Source organism: Sorex araneus, chromosome 2 (genome assembly GCF_027595985.1).
Source record: "Sorex araneus isolate mSorAra2 chromosome 2, mSorAra2.pri, whole genome shotgun sequence".
NCBI classification, from domain to species: Eukaryota; Metazoa; Chordata; class Mammalia; order Eulipotyphla; family Soricidae; genus Sorex; species Sorex araneus.
Window position 1 is genome coordinate 165,451,635 of NC_073303.1, and position 19,455 is coordinate 165,471,089.

The window sequence follows — 19,455 nt, forward strand, 5'->3', positions numbered from 1 at the left end:
AGAGAACAAAAGGGAATTCCCTGCCATAGTGGCAGGGTGGGGTGGGGGGAGACGGGTCTGGGGAGGGGGGAGGGATGTTGGGTTTACGGGTGGTGGAGAATGGGCACTGGTGAAGGGATGGGTTATTGAACTTTGTATGGGGGAAGCATGAGCACAAAGATGTATGGATCTGTAACTGTACCCTCACGATGACTCTCTAATTAAAAATAAACTAATTAAAAAAAATAATAAAAAAATAAATAAATCCCGATTTTTGAAAAAAAAAAAAAGAAAAGTATGTAATGGTATCATGCACTTAACTTACACTTAGCACTCAGTGAATACTATCTTACTATTAAAAAAATTGATTCTAATTTCAGTCTACTAAAAAGCATCTTTATTGGACTTTCTGCATTGGGTTGAACATACTTTAGGTTCTCTAGCTAATCAGGCTCTGCCAACCGAACACGCAGTACTACTTTATTTTTAATCAATTTAGTAAGTAATAGCTCACTTTTCAGTGTCTGTATCTCTCCTCTTTGAAAGGGGAGTGTGCTGGGTCTGGTCAGTGAGTTAAGGCAGATATCCAGGAATGAAGAAAGAGTGACTTAATCAAAGTCACAGCTGGTATGAATGTCAGAGCTTTATCTAATGTTCCAAAAGTTGTTGGCTAGTAGTAATGCCCTTGATCCAGGCTGCATCTTGCCAACCCAAGTAATATTTCAAAGGTTGATTTAGATTTGGCTGCTCAAAGCATAGATCACTACTCCAATCTTCGTGACATTTCCAGGCTCGGGCCAAGATTCTACAATCCTTACAAGTTATAGCCATAAATAAAGCAGTAATACACCACTAAATTAAAATGGGAAGAAAATACTATTATAACAAACTATATTAGAATATTTTAATAAGTTTAGACCAGGCTACATAGATTTGGTGATGTTTTTTTGGTGAGATCTTTTCGGCATTAGGTAATCTCTGACCAAATGTAATACCTAGCTACTCTAAATTTTCCATGAATTATCAATAATGATTCAAATAAATAATAGCAGACATAAAAACTTGGATCTAATTTTTTGTTTTGTTTTGTTTTTTAATTTTTATTAGTGAATCACCATGAGGTACAGTTACAAACTTATGAACTATCATGTTTGCATTTCATTTACATCCCTCCATCAGCGCCCATTCTCCTCCACCAATGTTTCCAGTATCCCTCCCACCACCCCCACCCCAACCCCCACAACCCCACCCTGCCTCTGCAGCAGGGCATTCCCTTTTGTTCTCTCTCCTGTTGGATGTTGTATCTATGACTGAATATAGTTTTCATTCTATTTCAGGGGGAGGAATGAGCATATTAATAGCAACAAAATGATTTTTTAAGTTAATGTGGTACATATAAATATACCAAAGATAGTTTCACTAATATATTCCATCACTGTGTTCTCAGAATTTTATATTCATAGTCCTTTATACTATAGTCCATCTACCATAGATGGTAGGTCTATTCCTCCATTGAATAGAGGGTCCCCTAGCTATGCTTTTGGCAGATAAAATAGAGAGGAAGACAGTCTGCATAACTTCTGTGTTTAGTTAAAATGTCAGTTATATTTCTACCTGGTACTTTACTCCACCGTGTACTTTAATTCACCTAACAAATCACTTACATCACTTGTAGTCCCGTTGATCTTAGATTTGCTCTAGCAGGCGCCAGCAACATCTCCATTTGTCCCTGTCGAGAGCTAGTGCAGCCCAATGACATCTGCTTGCTCCAGGAACAGGAAGAGCCTCAAATCGTTCATTCAGGGATTTGACGAAGAAATCTGACCATCTAGTTGGAGGGTGGCCACGAGGTCTTCTGACGTCCCGTGGAATCCATTCGGTAACAGCTCTAGTCCAGCGGCCGTCTCTGAATCCCATTGCATGACCGGCCCATCTGATTTTTGATGCCTTGGCAAACGAGACAGCATCCCTGATTTTTGACCGATGACGGAGGTCAGAATCCGGATTTCTCCTCTCATTTGAATGAGACATGATATTCCCAGTATAGCTCTTTCGATTCCTCTTTGGGATACCCAAATAGCATTCTCATCCTGTTTGCATAGGGCCCAGGTCTCTAACAAATCATATTACATAAATAAGTGAGGCCCTAGAAAGTGCTCTGGCCATCTACCCTTTGGGCATTCTTTAGATAGCTAAAGGCAAAGACAGCAGCAAGGTTCAATAACCAATAAGAACAAAAAGTGAAGAGTCTGACTCCTTCCACCAAACTTTGAGATACCCCAGCTAATGCTAACTGGAGCAAAGATATGGGCAACCCTAACAGCTTGACCCAAAATATACATTGTACACTGTCTTCTCATTGTTCATGGATTTACTTGAGCGGGCACCAGTAACATCTCCATTGTGATACTTGTTGTTACTGTTTGTAGCATATTGAATATGCCAACGGGGAGCTTGCCAGGCCCTGCTGTGCAGGCGGGATACTATCGGTAGCTTGCTGGGCTCTCCAAGAGGGATTGAGGAATCGAACCCAGGTCGGCCACATGCAAGACAAATGCCCTACCTTCTGTGCTATCACTCCAGTCCGGGCAAAAAAAAAAAAAAGATAAATAAAATATATACATTATGTAAGTTTTAGAATTGACATAGTCCACATACCTCATTCACAGAACTAACATCCACTTAAAACTGTAGTTTGTCAAACTGCTTAAATCTCATTTTAAAACTGCTATTCGTGGGGCTGGAGCAATAGCACAGTGGATAGGACGTTTGACATGCACGCAGCTGACCCGGGTTCGAATTCCAGCATCCCATATGGTCCCTTGAGCACCGCCAGGAGTAATTCCTGTGTGCATGAGCCAGGAGTAAACCCTGTGCATCGCCAAGTGTGACACCCCCCAAAAAAAAACCTGCTATTAGGGCCAAAACAATAGTATATCAAGTATGGAGCTTGTCTTACATGCAGTAGATCCAGGTTCAATCCCCAGCATCTCATATGATCCCCTGATCCCCACCAGGAATGATCCTTAAGCAGAGTCAGGAGAAAGCCCTGAGCACAACAGGATGTAACCACAAAACCAAAAATAAACTTCATCTCTTTCTAGACATGTGGAAATATACATTAAGAAAAATAAATGCTATTATTCTTAATCACTTTTATTTTGCGGTACTTATATACACCAAACACCCCAACACACATTTTTCCATAGAAAAGTGGGCATTTCTGCTATAGTTTATTTTAGTCGTAAAGACTGTTCTTTCCCTGTTAGTTGCACTGTCCAAAGAACCAAGTTCAACTGAAAACTTGTTTCATCTAATCACACTTGACTTTATTGATACAGTTTGCATCTCTATAGTTTAGTGGAATATAACAAAAATGAATCAAATATAATTAATATTTAAAAAAATTCACAAACTTTCAGTTATTGTGATTAAGTTAGCATGTGCAAATAATTTTATTTACAATTTCTTATCCAATAAGACATTTTATGGAGCCATGACGTATGAAACAGAAGTGCAGAAAACTTAAAACTTATTCAAGACTGGAGTGATAGTACAGGGGCTTACAGGGTTGCTTTGCTTTCTGCTGACCTGGTTGAATTCACAGCACCAGAGTATCCCGGGAGTATCCCCAGGTCAGAGCCCAGAGCTTAGAGCCAGGAGCACCTCCTAAGCACAGTGATTTATGACAAAAAATAAAAAACCTAATTCAAAATCTTCAACTGTAAACAAAGAGCACTATTTAAAATAAGCATCCCTAACCAGAAGAAAATGTTTTGCATTTAGAGAGGTTCCTGAATGGATCTCTAATCTTCCAGGAGTGATCCCTGAGTGCAGAGACAGGAGTAAGCCCTGAGCAACACCAGGTGTGGCCCAAAATACAAAGTGGGCCTAGGAGGGGGAATTCTTCTAACAATGAGAAACTTAAAAAAAAAAAAGCAACTTAATGGCTCCTTGGGAAAAAATTACAAAGATAACATGGAATATGTCAGTTTTTATGGGATGTGGCCAAAGTTACACTTAATCAGCATAAAATATGCTCAGTTTAAAATTAACAGATTGAAATTCTTTCACTTTAAATATTTTAATGAATCAGGTAGTTTATGAAATCGATGTAATGTGCTACCATAACAGTAAAAGTATAAATCAGACCAAATAAAAATATTGAGACATTTAAAAATGCAAAATGAATAACAAATTGTCTCTTTTTTTCCCCTTAATTTTATTTTATTATATTGAATCACCGTGAAGAAAAAAAAAATACAAAGTTTTCAGGTATAAGTCTCAGTCACATAATTATTGAAACCCCATCCCTTCACCAGTGCACATGTTCCACCACCAAGAACCCCAATATACCCCCCCACCCAGCCCCCACCTAAGTAGCTAATGATCTTCATTTTATTTTCTATACTTTTAATACATTCAATATTTCAATAGAGAGCTCACTATTATTGTTTGGAATTTCCCCCCAACAATCAGGCCTGCTGTAAAGGCATCATTTAATAATTTCTTTTCATTGCTGAGAATGAAGATTCTATGAGCTTGCATGGCTGCGACAGCGGCTGCGCAGTTTTAGATTTCTGATGTTTTAGTTCAGTTCAGTCCAGAAGCATGTCTGTAAGAAGCCGCTCTGGGTGCCAAAATGGGTTAGAAGACTTCTTGGATCACAGTCTTAAGGAGCAGAGGGTCTGTTTCGTGAGCAGCAGCTCTGGATCTTATCTGGGCCGAGGGCGTGCCGCTACTGTCCCTTCCCATGATCACCTATGAGCCACAGCATTGCAAAGTTCCTAACTCTGGGTGCAAGTCTTAGGGGATGGCTCTCGCCACGTGGATGATGCCACCGCTGCCATTTTCCACGCAGAAAAACAGGGTGGAGAGGGAAAGTCCCTCCCCAGGCAGCACATAGTCGTAGTACAGCTCACAGTCCAGATGCATGTCTGTAAGAAGATGCTCTGAGTGCCAAAATGGGTTAGAAGAACTCTTGGATCATAGTCTTAAGGAGCAGAGCAACAGAGTAGTCTCTATGAAAAAAAATATTGCCAATATTGATTTTACTGCTCAGGATAGGGAACTCCTGCATTTAGGGTAATGTTAAAATTTTAGTCATTTAATTAAGACATATCAATGATATAATCCATAATGTAATGATTTACTGTCAGGGGTTGGAAGTATTCTGATTAAGACATTTGCTTTCTTCCATTTATGATACCTCTATCTTGGACACAAAATCCCCAAGGATGTCCTAAATGTGGGAGACAGAATAAATGATCGTTCTTGGTAATGTTTAGGCTATAAACTTGGAAGCTGTTTTCTTTTTCATTGTTATTTTGATATCTCACCTTCTGATTTGGGGGAGATTGTCATACAGTGTTAAAATCAGTGCATATTAAAAAATAAATTTTAAAAGCTGTTTAAATTGGAAGTGGAAAAACTTAGAGTAACTTTCTGTTCATTGAAGGCAGAAGTTCCAGTTGTTGATTTAAAGTTTGGTAACTGGGAGGCAAAGAGAGTGTACAGAGAGTAGGGCACATTTTTTTCATGTGCCTTTTGGTCATCTAAATTTCTTCTTAGAAGATGTTTCTGCAGATCAATGGAATACATTTGAATATCCTAACTCAGACCCTCATATATAATCATTTAATCTTTGATAAAGGAGCAATAAATAAGCAGTGAAGGAAGAAAAGCCTCTGCAACAAGTGGTGCTGGGAAAACTGGGCAGCTACATGTAAAAAAAAATGAACTCAGATAACATGCACGAAAGTCAGTCTAAATGAATTAAAGACCTCAACATCAGACCTGAATCTATAAGGTACATGGAAGAGAACATAGAAAAGACTCTCCATTGCATCAAACTAAAGGCATCTCCAGTGGTGAAACTCTACTAAGCAGTGGAAGCAAAGATAAACAAATGGTACAGTTTAATACAAAACTGAGAAGCTTCTGCACCTCAAAAGAAACGGAGGAGCTGGAGCAATAGCACATTGGGTAGGGCATTTGCCTTGCACGCGGCTGACCCGGGTTTGATTCCCAGCATCCCATATGGTCCCCTGAGCACTGCCAGGGGTGATTCCTGAGTCCAGAGCCATGAGTAACCCCTGTGCATCGCCAGGTGTGACCCAAAAAGGAAAAAAAAAGAAAAAAAGAACTGTAGACCAAGATACAAAGACAGCCCATGAAATAGGAAAAATTATTTATCCAATACCCATCTGATAAGTGATTAAAAAGGCATCTTTTATGCCAATAAAAGCACTTAAGTCATCATAGCACTTTAATTGAGGCTATCAGATTTGCCTGGGAAGACAAAGGAGGTCAGGTTCTGAAAGACCGAATTGGATCATGAGATTTCTTACTCACTTGTTATCAAGTACTATCTCCAACAGTTTTAGAGCTAGAGTCAACTTTTCCAACAATTTAGGGTCATGGTTTTGGAACTTATTCTTATTTCCATCCATTTATGCTTGCAAGCTAATCAATTATTTATTTCCTGAGGGCACCTCCTCTATGCTGACCTCAATTAATATTAGCTAACATGTCCTAAAAAATTCATTTTTTCAATTCATGTCCACTTGGCCCATGCAACTGAACAAGTATGCGATCAACTTCCCTATATGGCTGATTTTAGCTTTATCACGTATGTCATCAGTGTACTTTATAAATTGCAATAATCCCTGTTTCCTTAAATACATTTATCAAAATACTAATCCGTGGTTTTTAGATTTTTATCATTATCACCGTCCACTTATGCATAAATGAAAATCATTTAGCTGCTAAGAACAAATCTTTGAAAGCTAAGCTGTTTATTATATCCAGCTTCAATGCAGATTGAAAAAATTTCTGCTGCACTTGCTGATTTAGAGACTAGCACTATAGCACTGTCCTCCCATTGTTCATAAATTTACTTGAGCGAGCACCAGTAATGTCTCCATTGTGAGATTTGTTGTTACTGTTTTTGGCATATCGAATACACCACAGGTAGCTCGCCAGGTTCTGCCGTGCGGGATACTCTCAGTAGTTTGCCGGGCTCTCCGAAAGGGACTGGGGAATCGATCCCTGGTTGGCAAATGCCCTACCCACTGTGCTATCACTCCAACCCATTTAGAGACTAAAGGAACAATATTTTATTTCTATTTCTTCAAAAAAAATTACATGTTTATTTCATTTTTGTTTGTATTTTACATGTTTGCTTCTACGTGTTTATTTCTATTTTTTCACATACAATGCATGTTTTCACAGTCTTCATTTTACTAAGAAAGAATGTGCACTTACTCTGGACAAGAACTGAGTGTTAAAAGCAGGTAGAAAAATATACATTATAACCTTTCAGCGTCTGTATTGCAAACCATGATGCCTAAAATGAAAGTGAGAGAGAGAGAGGTGTCTGCCATAGAGGCAGGCTGAGGTGAGGTGGCTTGAAAGGGCAGGAGGGAAACTGGGGACACTGGTTCTGGGAAATTACACTGGTGAAGGAATGGATGCTGGAACATTGTATGACTAAAATGCAGCCATGAACAATTTTGTAGTCTGTTGTCTCACAGTGATGCAAGAAAAATAATTAATAAAAAATTTAAAAAATTAAAAACTATACTTAAAGAATGCATATTTGCTCCTTTATGCCTCAAACTAAAACTAACATGCCACGTTATTGAAGTTCTATTTGCTAGGGCTAGTCACGTTCCTAACTAATGGAAAGATCGAGGATGCTTGGTTTAGTTGTGACTCAGGAAGAGTAAACAGACTTGGAAATCTTCCAGATGGTGTTTTCCAGCTAACAGACTTCTCCCTTTTTACCCAAGAAATGCTTATGTGGGGCTGATAGCACAGCAGGTAGGGCATTTGCCTTGCACACAGCCGACCCAGGTTCGATTTCCAGCATCCCATATGGTTCCCCAAGCACCGCCAGGAGTGATTCCTGAGTGCAGAGCCAGGAGTCAGCCCTGAGCATCTCCAGGTGTGACCCAAAAAGCCAAATAAAAAGAAGAAAAAGAAATGCTTATGTGACACCAGGTAGGGTAAATGGATTTACACATGATTATGTGACTGCAAATATATAAAATACTTATACCTAGCAGACATTCACTTATAACTAATCAAAAGAAGTTTATTTTTTCTTTATTATTTTTAGAACTTAAAAATTATTTTAGCAGCATACTGGGTGATGACCTACAGTTAAAGAAGCTAGGGAATAGAACACAGATTTCTGGGGTTTTTTTTGAAAGTTTATTTGTTGTTTTTGTTTGGTGTGGAGAGCCTTCATGGGACCATGCTTTGTAGCGTTCTTTGTAATCAACACCTGTGTGCTTCGAAAACAACTCCTAATAAAGAAACAGGATGTCTTGCCACGCCCATAAGCTGTGACTAACCTATCAGCTGCAGACACTTGGGCGTAAGGAGGCAGCGAGGGGTAGATAAGGAGGGAAGCTGCCTAGCTAGGGATAGGGATTCCTCCTCGTTCGTCCCTCGTTCCTCTTCTTTCCCGAGAAGGTCTCTTAATAAATCGCTACCAGAAGAATCTCCGGGTTGCGTGTTTTCTTACAGTTTGGGGGGGGGGGGTCACACCTGGTGATGCTCAGGAATTACTCCTGGCTCTGCACTCAGGAATTATTCCTGGTAATGCTCGGGGAACTATATAATATGCTGGGTATTGAACCTGTGTCAGCCATATACAAGGTAAAGTGCTTTACCTGTTGGACTATTTCTCCAGCTTGAAAGTTTTATTTTAAGAAAGTAAAAACAAGATAAGGCAAAATAACTGTTCCACTTAAAATATGATGAATGAACAAAAATTACTTATGAAATTATTTCACTGTCATCGTCACTTAATGAAATTATTTAAGATCTAAAATTATTTAAGACCTAAAATAGTTAAGAAATTATTTAAGAAATATTTGGAAACCTAAAACAGATGAATTCAATGCCTTAATACCTAGCGACTAAAACAAAGGACAAATTTATTCTGCCAATTCTAGAATTAAAATTAAAATTGTATAAAATGGGCTCACCACAATCAGACATGGACTTCAATAATAGAGTCTCAATTTTAAGCATGTAAGATTTTAAGTGTGGTTAATTTTTTAAGCACTTTTCCATCCCGTTTTTACATCAAACCCTAATGCAATAATCGAATCTAAAGAGGTGGAGAGACAGGATAAGGGTAAGGACACTTGCCTCGCATAGGGCTGGCCCTCGTTCCATCCCCATCACCACATATGCCCCCCTGGTTGTGCCAGGAGTGATGCCTGAGCACAGAGCAGGAGTAAACCCTCAGCAACACTGGATATACCCCCTCCCACACACACACAAAACCCCCTAAAGTATAAAGAATAAATAAATCCATATAATGGGGTTAGCCGGCCAAATTTGTTTGAATAGAGTAGCAGAAACCTACTAGACAGCCTGAAAAAAAATAAACAGGGGTGATGTTAGGGGAAGAGACGATGCATGAAAAATAGAATAGACAGTTCAGATACTCAAATGTTTCCATCTCTATTTTTGAGAATTGATTTATAAAGAGACAGAGTTGTGATTAAAAGCATGCTTCTGTCCTCAGAGGACAGCTTATACCCCATTACAAGGTAAGGAGTAACTGAGGAAGCATCATTCTATTCAAGGGAATAGGCCCATTCCATCATTTCCCAATGGTGTTCTCCTAAAAACGTTTTATTCAAATGAGAGTCTCTACAGTTTTGACAAGCGCAGTCAAAGATCATTAGACAATGTAACATTTTAAAGGGCACTAAATTTTATTTGGAAAGCGGCTGCACAAGATATAAAATAATTCTGATGCTTTCAAATCCCAGTTCAGCTCTCTGTTGAATGCAGACGGTCCTTTTTTGCCCTTAATATTTGTTCTGCAAATGAAGAAAAGAATGTGCATCAAAAATAATAACTTGTAGTAAATTTCATTTTGGTTTATTTCATTTTCTGTGTTATGAATGTTAAGTTTTCATATGCTGCAGCTTGCAATAATCATGTAATCTATTCTGCATCAGTAAATAATGATTTATTCTCCAGAAACTTTAATATGATTCGTTTTGCCTGTAGTTTAAGTACCCATTAGTTAAAGGCTTCACTGCTGCTGACCTCAGTACATTTCTTTGGCAAACTCTTGCATAGCATTTGTGGGTCACAAAAAATGAAAATATTTTTTTTGGGTGTTGGGGATTGAACTAGGGTCAAAAAAAATGTTCATTATGGTCACTTTCCAAACTGCCTAATAACAAATATTCTCCTTCAACTCATTTATATGTGTATTTCTTAATGCTTTGCTTCATTGAAAATCTAGTGAAATTTTTGTCAATTTACATTTAGCATAACATTTACATATTTTCTAAATTTCTCATGAGCCATGCACAAAGAAATTTTATCCTGTGGCTTGAAGGCAGACAGTCATAAACCTGGACCCAAATACCTGCAGACTAAGGTGCATTAGGGAAATTAGAAATGTGAGACTTTTTTGCAAAAGCTAAAAATTTGCATTCTTGCCATCTTCAAAGACAACATAAGTACTGTTAACAAATTTATTTTAAGATCAGGAGAGAGTACAGGGAGGAGGGTGTTTGCATTTCACATGGCCAATCTGAGTGTGATCCCTGGCACCCCACATGATCATGATCCCCTGAGACTGCCAGGAGTGACCCCTGTTCACAGAGCCAGGAGTAAGCCCTAAGCACAGCTAGATATGGCCAAAGAAATAAAAAACCAAACAAAAATAATCTTTTTAAATCATCACTAAAACACTTTGAGGTGTATTTTTAGAGATGATTATGTGTAGGTAATACTCCTTATCTGAGAAACAAATGTTTTTCTTTTTTAATCAAAAGATCAGTTTTGAAAAACTCCAAAAGGCACAGAAATTGTAAATGTACTATACTAGGTATTAAATGATACCATTCATTCAAAACATGCATCTGATAAAAAGAAAAGTGTACATAGACAGAATTAAACTTTTTATGGCTATCCTAGATCAATAAGGTACGGTCTGTCATGAGACTAGTTTTTATGATGTGATTATTTCAATCATCCCAGTTCACTAATTAGGTACCAGAGAACATAAAAAGATATTTAAGAGCATGGACGTGAACTAAGTTATTGAGACTTGCCTCTGGACTCCAACTCATTGTAGCACTTTAATCAAAGGATGCAAATTCTATATTGTTTGATTTTTCTCAGTTAAGTTTGGGGACTTTTATAATCTCTTGAGTTTTTATAAGATTAAATGAATTAATACATAAATCAATTCAGCTTAAAATAATCTCCAGCATTTATTAAAAGAGGGACCCAAGAAATAGCACACCTCATAAGGGGTTTGCATTGCACACTCCACACCCAGGCTCTATCCCTGAACCCCCAAGCCCCACCAGAAATGATTCCTGAGTTCAGAGTCAAGAGTAACCTTAAGCACCACCAGGTGTAGCCCAATGCCACCCCTCAGAAAATAAAAAATAAAAGCGAGCTATTATTAGTCCTCACAGACACGTGAAATGATGTCCCAGATGCACAGCTGTTCAGAAGTTAACAAGATCCTCTGATAGAATTTCAGATCCTATCAACCGTTTGTTCTTCCATATAAATTGAAATAAAACGTTGTGAATTTCTGGTTGGAAGCCTGCCTCATGAGCTGGGGGAGAAGGCAGCTGGGATAGAGAAGGGATCACTAAGTCAGTGATGGATAGAGGGATCATTTGGGATGGGAGATGTGTGCTGAAACTAGATAAAGGGCCAAACATGATGGCTTCTCAGTATATGTATTGCAAACCATAATGGCCAAAAGTAGAGAGAGTAAGAAGGAAATTGTGTGCCACAGAGGCGGGGGTGGGGGTGGTGGGAGAAATACTAGGGACATCAGTAAATGTGCACTGGTGGAGAGATGGGTTTTCGATCAATGTATGACTGAAATTCAGTCATGAGAGTTTTGTAACAATCTCATGGTGATTCAATAATAATAAAAAATGTGAATTTCAACCTTAGTTTTCAACTCCATTCTATTCATATGCCAATCTTTACTACTCATACCCTTAGAGTAAATTGCAGTAACTTTCTAGCCCACTAAATATTTCCTCTCCCTTCACACAATAGATCTGAACCAGTTTATATGGGAATAGTTACATCACACCTCGGGTACCTCAGTGTTTACTCTTCACTCTGCTCTCAGGATCACTTCTGGAGATGCTTGGGGGACCATACTGAAATTAAGCCCTCATCTGCCATGTGCAAGTGCCTTATCCCCTGTATTGTTACACTGTTCTCAGTTTTGTTTTGTTTTGTTTGAGAGTGGAATATTGTTTTTTGTTTTGTTTAATTTTATTTTGGTGCCACACCCAGAAGTACTCAGACCTATCCACTCAGTGATCAGTCCTGGCAGGGCTTAGAGGACCATATGGAGTGGTGGGGATCAAACCTCTGGTTAGTACAAACTGCCAACTCTACTACCACTTTGGCCCCTACCATTTCTGTCTCTGAATACCATTTTTAGTCAAAGTACAACCAAATACAACTCTATTTCATACATTTTTCTGAAACTTACCAAGGATCAGCACTTACACTGAGAGATTAAAATTTTCCAATCACAGATAGTTGAGCTTCCTTCTGTGGTTCCATTGAGAAAAAAAAAAAAGGCTGATAGCACTACTAATGAGAACTTGCCTTGCAGTTATAATCCCTGATTTACCTCAGTAACCACATATGATCCCCTGTCCACTGTCAATAGTGATGCTTGAGCACAGAACCAGGAGTAAACCCTGAGCACCACCACAAGGTGTAAACAGAAAACCACCCAAAATGATAATAATAAAACAAGCAAATAAACACTAGATGAAATGGTAGGTATTAAACTCTTGGGGTTGGAATATCACTCAGAGGACTAGAGTGTTTTGTCTTTGGGAGGCTTTCATTTGATTCCTGGCATCACCAGGTTCCCCGAAGCAATAGAAGTGACTCCTAAGTAGTCCTTAAATGTCTCCAGGTATGGTCCCCAAAACAAAACAACAAAATCTCCATGTCTACAATTTTGTATTATGCACAAGCTAAACCAGCACAAGATGTCAATAGTCTACCCTGAAAATAACAGTTCTCATAAAATCTAGCCATTAAGATATCGTAGTTAATAGAGATAATCTGATGTCATTCAAAATGAAAGACTTGACTTTTTTTAAAAAAAAATTGTGTTTTATTGAATTACCATGAGATATATAGTTACAAAGTCTTTCATGGTTGGGTTTCACCCATACAATCTTCCAACACCCACTCCTTCATCAGTGTCGATTTCCTACCACCATTGTCCCATGTTTCAATCTTGCCACAATCTCCCTGCCCCAGCCCTACCTCCTCTATAGAAGGCGCTTTTCTCTCTGTCTCTGTCTCTGTCTCAGTGTCTCTGTGCCTCTCTGTCTCTCTCTCTGTTTCTGTCTCTCTCTCTGTCTCTCTGTCTCTATCTCTCCATCTTTCTCTCTGTTTTTCTCTGTCTCTCTCTATCTGTCTCTCTGTCTCTCTCTGTCTCTCTGCCGCTCTCTCTTTCTTTTTCGACATGACAGTTTGCAATACAAGTACTGAAAAGTTATCATGTTTGTCCTTTACCTAATTTCATTATTCAGTTCTTGTCCAGAGTGATCAGTTCCAACTATCATTGTCATAGTGGTCCCCTCTCTACTCTAGCTGCCTGCTTGCCACGCCACCACCACTGTTCCAACCACCTCCTGGCCCTAACTGTTAGTCTTATCTCCAACCAGTTATATGTTATATGATATAGTTGTAGTGTTTCTTAGGTCTTTAAAGATTTTAAGATTCTTATACTATAATATCGCTCCAGTCCACTGGAGTGATAGCACAACAGGTAGAGTGTTTGCCTTGCATGCGGCCGACCTGGGTTCGATTCCTCCGTCCCTCTCTGAGAGCCCAGCTAGCTACCGAGAGTATCCCGCCCACATGGAAGAGCCTGGCAAGCTAGCTGCGGCGCATTCAATGTGCTAAAAACAGTAACAACAAGTCTTACAGTGGAGACATTACTGGTGCCCACTCGAGCAAATCGATGAACAATGGGACAACAGTGCTATAGTGCTACCATATTATAATAGTTGCTTTTTACTTTTTTGTGTGTTTGAGGGGTGTGTCTAATTTAAGAGTCTCTGTTGCTACTTAGTATTCTCACATACCTCTCTCAAATATTTTAAGCACAATCTATTTTTCCTGAGAAAGGTCAAAAATATATGGCTGTCCTATCAGGAATTCAATTTGAAATAATAATATAATTAAAAAACTGCTATGTAAAATACTTATTAGCAAAGAATTTCACACAGGAATTTTTAAAAACATCTACTTAGATAAAAGAGAAAATCTAATTTTGCTGATAAAATTAGATCCATTCATCAGTTAGCTATGCATTGGATATGTTTCATACATGAGGGAATATTAGCTAAGTTATCTTAAGAATCATTTCTGGAATAGGAATACCTGCTAAATTTCCTTTTTTTTTAACTTTTATATTGAATCATTGTGAGATAGACCCTTACAAAGCTGTTCATGATTGGATTTCAGTCATGCTGTATTCCAATACTATCCCTCCACCAGTGTACATTTCCCAGTACCACCGGTGTCCCCAGATTCTCTCCCATCACTCCCAACCCCCACCTCCTGCTGCCTCTATAAAAGGCACTTTTCTTCTCTCTCTCTCTCTCTCTCTCTCTCTCTCTCTCTCTCTCTCTCTCTCTCTCTCTTTCCTTCTGAGTATTATGATTTGTAACACAGGTACTGAGAGGCTATGGGGTATATCCCTTTACCTACTTTCAGCACTTAGTTCTTGTCTCGAGTGATTATTTCCAACTATCATTGTCAACTTGGTCCTTCTCTGTCTTAATTATCCTCTCCTTGCCCTTCTACTTGTGACAAGCTTCCATTCATGGACCAGTTCTCCTAGCCTTTGTTTCTACTCCTCATGTGTATTGGTCTCATATTACCCTTTTTTTATGTCAGACACGGGATATCATTTTTTGAATTGGTAGAATACTGCTAAGGCAAGTCTAGTGAAACCACACTCATAAGGAATTGGAAAGATAGTGAAATTATCTACTTCTGTAGTCACAGAATACAACATATAGAAATATATCCTGTTATAGAATTTAGACACTTATAGCAAAAACAAAAAAAGGAGTCAAATATACAGTGTATAGGCTTTTCCACTCTAATGAGGACAAAGTGTAGATTAAGAAAATATCTAAAAATTTCCATAAATATATGTTTTCACAGAAGAAAGGGAATATGATTAAGCCTGTATGAACTTGAGATCTAACAGGATTAAAATATTCCAAATAGGTAATATGGAATGCTTCTAAATATTTATAACTAGCATGCTAACAAAAATTAAAGGTTTGTACTGTTTAGTCCCATTTTCTATTTGAGTGCTAATATTTTGTAAATATAGAATAGACTTGGGAGTTAAGTATCCTTTGATGAATTACTCTGATATATTTACCTGGGATACAAAGAAGGCTTACCTATTTTCATAATGTTTAATTATTCTTAAATATTTTTTCAGAAGGATTCAGAAGTGATTATGAGCTCAGTTGGAAAGAGCAAGTTGTTTGATTAACCGTGTTTATAATGGGTGGGGGAAAGTGCATGGTGCTACATCCAAGGCTTTTGTCTTTCTATTGGTGAGTATTGAGCAGGGGAGAAGCATGATGAATGCTAAGCAGATACTTCTCAACATTAATGTTTATTATCTGAATCAAATTTTAGACTCTTATATGCATGTATCAATATACATATTCAAATGAATAAATTAATCTTTACAATAACAAAAGTTACACAACCTTCATTCAAATTCTGTATTTCTTTGCTAAGACTGTCACAATACAATGTCACAAACTGAATACGGAGAGAATCAATATATTACCAAATGGTTTGTAGCAGTACAAAGGCTCATTCACTCTATCTTATGACCCATAGGACAGTATTCTATGCTGTGCAGAAATTTGAGGATTTTAAATTCACTGTCTGTCCTTGAATTACCACTTTCAATTAGCAGAGATTCCCAAAAGAAGCCTGCTTAAAATACAGGTAGCAGCTAAAGAAATAGAACAGAACGTTTGCATTCTACACCTCTAAGTGTCTTGATATCTTGGTGTACTGACTAAGAACTCTCAGAAGCACAGGATGGAGTACAAATGGCTTCAGTGGTGGGTATATGCCATGAAGCCCTGTGTTCCCACAGAACACAAAAAAGTCTGAACACCAGTTAGAGCCACTGGTTCTGCTGTTTGATAGGTATGCATTTGAAAATAAATTATATTTCTGCTTCCTTCGCCAATTTTGAAAACAATAGATAATACACTTTAAATTTTTCTTCTCTTGTTATGAAAATATATTTTTAAAATCTAAACAAAAATTTCAGTGAGCCATGATAAGGTTCTTTTCAATTAAAAAAATTCCTAGTCCCTGTTAGAGGACTATCTGGTTTGAAACTTGTCTTAAAATTAACATTATCAGCTCCAGATTTGGAGTGGACAATGGAAATTTCAAAACAATATATTTTCCAAAAGAGACACAATCATATTCTTTCTCCCAATTATTTAATTAAGGGAAAACAATCCACTTTTTATTTTTCACTGTGGGTCACACCCAGCTATGTTCAGGGTTGATTCACGGCTCTGTGCTCAGAGATCAGATATGAAGAGGGTCAGGAAACCCATAGATGGAGCTAAGAATGAATCAGGGTTGGCTGCAAGCAAGGCAAATAATGCCCTACCAGCTATACTAATGCTTTAGCCCCAAAGAAAAGGCGTATTCTGAAAACTAGTTTACTTGAGTAAAATAAATTTTTAAAGAACTACAAGCATTAAGGGATAGCTATTATAAACATAAGATATAATCAAACCTTTCTAAGAAACGTGCAAGTTTGAAGTGGTAGTAAATGTTACAGGAAACTCCTTTGTGAATTGGGAGGTAGGTGTGATTCAAGAAGGTGATAGTGAAGAGGAGAAGATATAGGGGTTTTCTCTGGGGCGAGGCAAGAATTAGGTCCATGAGGAAAATTAGCACAGGCTATGCACAGGCTACACAGCAGGCTCCAAGAGCTGTAACTCAACAAATAGATGCCCTAACAGCCCTTGACACAGTGAAGCCCTTCTCTTACAACATGCACTCAGAATCCAGAGTCTCTTCACAGATCACAAAGAATACACTTTTCCTTCCCTCAGATTCCATAAAAGGCAATAAAAATATAACTCATTTTAGAGCTGGAAAGATAGTACATGTATTAAGTTGTTTAACTTGAATGCAGATTCAGGTGGGATCTTCCACACAACATGATTCTGAGCACTGCTTGGAGCAGCCCCTGAGCACAGAGTCATGAGTTGCCCTTGAGAATGCCAGGTGTGGACCCAAAGATGCCAATATTTTTAAAAACCTAAAATAGGAGCTTGAGTGATAGCACAGTGGGTAGGGCATTTGCCTAGCATATGGCCAACCTGGGTTCCATTCCCAGCATCCCATATGGTCCCCCGAGCACCACCAGGAGTAGTTCCTGACTGCAGAGCCAGAAATAACCGCTGTGCATCATTGGGCATGACCCAATACATACATACATACATACATAAATACATAAACTGAAATAAATGATCTTAAATGTTGAATTTAGAATAAACAGAAAGAGGAGAAAGTCAAGTCACATTAAAATTTTAAATAGGGCATATTTTAGCAGACAAATGGATATACTTCCTAAAGATTAGTGATCAAAAATACATTTCTATACATTTCTGATTTTTCTCAGTTTAGTCATGTAAAGACCAATAAAACAATGAAGAAATATGAGAAGCAGCAGGATAGAAAGCAAAAGAAGCCAGTGGGAAAGAGAATCGTTTTAAAAACAAGTTAAAAATGAGATTCTATGTGATCACTTGAGAGTGAATGTCAGATTATCAAAAAACTAATTCTTTAAAAGATCACACAACAGAATTGATACTTTATTCCTAATCTGGCTTTTAAGACAAGCCATTTACAAAGTCGGATTTATATTGGATGCACTTATTTTTCCTCTAGTTTTTCAAATATGCTGAGATACAGTGAAGTTAATGAGGTCAACAATATCAATGTCTGTGATGAAACTACTGATCAATTAGTGCTTAAACTAAAGAATAAAGCTACATTTTCCATGGACTTCTGACTACCAGAAATTGTCAACATGTGAGTATATCTCTTCCACAATTAGATTTTTATGCCAGTTGCTAATCTATCTATGAAGACTGCTAACATGTTTTGAAGTTTATATAATTAACCCTGCATTAGTGGGTGATACTTAGCAATGTAGATCTTGAATTTATTTTTAATAAATTACAGTTCTATGAGAGAAGGGAAGATTACATTCAGCTTCATTGAGTACTTTACTGCATTGATCTGGTTCTAACCACAAATTGAACCAGGTTTTGTCATTACATAAATCCATACAGTTGTTCAGTTTTTTCCTATAGCAAGCCAGGGCGCTGACAGTAATTCAGTTAGTAATTCTTTTCAATAATAACCTTCTAGTATTTTAATGAGTTTTAATGTTTGAAAGCATCCTAACAGTCTTTTATCAACTCCCCCTCTGATTTTCTCCTTCCACTCATCCACATTTTTTCTACCCTTCAGAGAATAAAGAAGACTACAAAATTTATAGCTTAAACAATAGAGAAATGACCTAGATCTGATTTGGGAACTACGGCATTTCTCAGACTCAATCAATCAGAGGCTCTTTTCAAATATCTATGTAAAATTGGTTCAGGAAAGCCATCTACTGGGGAAAATCACAGTGGGAAAAGGACAAGGGGTCCTACATCACTACTACATTTAAATAATAACTACATGTTTGTTTAGGCAGGAGACTTAGGCTGATTTTAAGAATGCTCTTACTTTCAAAACCACCACCAAAATGACCATGAGAATCTCCAACCAAGATTCCTGTCAGTAACAAATCATGGCAAATGCAGAATTAAATCATAATGACGTAAAATGTCAATAGCAACAAATGAGCAAAGCAGAAAAATAAAGTGGGAGTAATTGCAAAAGTGATTGGTACCTCTATAGGAAAATACAGGGTATACTGAGTGGCTAAGGAAATGATAATTATGCTGGAAACTCACAATACAAATTTCTAAAGCACCTAAGCATTTCTGCATGTATGTATATTTCATATAATTATATACAAATGATTTCATTCCCATATTTCTCAAAGTTCTCCTGAATTCTTATTATGTAACACTCACTTCTCAAGAGTGCTGGTGATTCGGTACAGAATAAATGAGACAAAATCTTTCCTCTGAAATGTATGGCTTTGTAAACTAAGTAGCAAAAATGTTTAAAAACTGGGCTGTGGGATTTAGTGCTCATCACTAAAAATAATATAAACCATTTTGGGCAGATATATTGTCCTTCGCATTGGTTAGAAGTAATTAAGCACATCTTATTAAAACAGGATATATTTATAAAAATCAACATTGAATAAAAAAG